A 1,858-nucleotide genomic window follows, 5' to 3' on the forward strand; every position below is an offset into this window, starting at 1 on the left:
TATTAGACATTATTTAAGAAAATTAAATACTAACCTTTAAATACCGTTGAAATTTTTTTGCAGAGGCTCATACTGATAACGAGATATAAAATTATCTAAAAGTGATGAACTGTAAATAATGAAAACAAGGGAATTCACCTATTAATCCACATATCCATTCTATACATTGCTATTTATAGACAATGTTGGATAAACCCAACAAAACGGTGGATGCTTAGTTGGCTAGTGCCAAACTAATGTTTTGTCATATGTCTACTATTTTGGACACTTGGATATGAATACATGGACCTTCTGTAAAGTTTTTGTATTTTACATAACATTTTCATGCTAGTTATAAAAAGCATTTAATTTTATAAGCTTTTGATAAAGAAATTTCGCTTTTTACATATATGAGATTTTTATTTTTAGGGGTAAAAAATTTGAAAGATCTTTTCTTTTTTTAAATTAATTTTTAAGAGAATAAGAGATCTTATTTCCTCTATAATTTATACAAGGACAAGAGATCCTATTTTTTTTCTCTATAAGCGTGATACTCATATTGCGAATTTTTTTTGTTCTTTTGCCCCCTTAAAAGACTGCGTAACTTTTTATTTTGAAAGTTTGCAGATCTAATTAAAGCTTGAGAACAAGAAAGCCAACAAATTTGTAATCGTTTGACCGCAAAATTGCAGATTTATTTTGCCCGCTATTTGATTTATATATTTCGTGATAGCGTACTAGTATATTTTATATACAATTAGGGGTCATTTGGTACTTGGTATCTAGTAAAGAGGTAACTTATTCGTGTTTAAATTCTGCATAAGTTATATAACATTTGGTAGTTAGTTACTAAGTAAGTTATGTGTAATTTAGAAATCCATAAAACTAATACATGTATAAATCATGAGAAAATTTGAATGACATTTTATACGGCGAAGCTGGAATAACTAATGCATGTATAATTCTGATCAGCTAACAAACTATCCTTTAGTTTGTGTATATTGATGAGCAAATATTATATTATTTTTAGTCGAGCAATTAAAAGTGTGTCTAAAAACACCTACACAAAACAAAAACACCGACATGTATAAGTCATGAGAGAATAACTAATACGCGTATGATTTTGACCAGATAACAAACGACCCCTTACTTAGTGTATATTGGCGAGCGAATATTATGCTATTTTTAGTCGAATTTGGGTGATATTTCGATGGAATAACTAATACGTGTATAATTTTGACCAGCTAACAAATGATCCCTTCACAGCTAGTGAAAATAAAAGAACAGACGCCCACCGTGGGGTTCGAGAACCCACGACCACAAGGTTAAGAGCCTTGCGCTCTACCAACTGAGCTAGACGGGCTTCTTGTTTTTGTTTATTAGTATAAAGCTTATATTAGAAGTTGATCTTTGGATATTGCTTTATTATGATGGCGCTTTCAAAATTAGAATGGTCTTTTACTCTTTTTTTAAACGGGTAAAATGTTCTGCTCTGCAGGAGTTTTTAACACAAGTGCACAATGAAGATGATCAAACTGCTAATTTAGGTTCATTCCAAAATTTAGCTTAAAGTTGTAAATACATTATGCATAGGGATGGACCTATGGCCAATTTTTTGGTGCTCTGACACCTGTTAAATCCGACAGAAATTATGTATAAATATATACAAAATGTATAAAAGTTAGTATGATATTTAGAATAGCACTCAGAAAACCATGAAGATAGTTAAATATTCTAATTTTCAGGAGTAACCTTAAATGCTTTGGATATCAATATATGTGTTCAAACCTCCCAAGCACCCACGATTCTTAAATCATGGGTTGACTGATTGCATGTAAAAGGAAGAACTTTTATGCGAAGATGTTTAACTATTTGTGAT

At 30.7% G+C, this 1,858-nt stretch overlaps 1 non-coding gene across 1 annotated transcript; it reads right to left on the reverse strand.

The window, feature by feature from the left end:
• Positions 1-1,267: 1,267 nt before the first annotated feature.
• TRNAK-CUU lies at positions 1,268-1,342 on the reverse strand. Its single transcript has one exon. It is a non-coding gene; the product is annotated as a tRNA-Lys (tRNA).
• Positions 1,343-1,858: the final 516 nt, after the last annotated feature.

The sequence above is a fragment of the Capsicum annuum genome, chromosome 5, assembly GCF_002878395.1.
Source record: "Capsicum annuum cultivar UCD-10X-F1 chromosome 5, UCD10Xv1.1, whole genome shotgun sequence".
Lineage (NCBI taxonomy): Eukaryota > Viridiplantae > Streptophyta > Magnoliopsida > Solanales > Solanaceae > Capsicum > Capsicum annuum.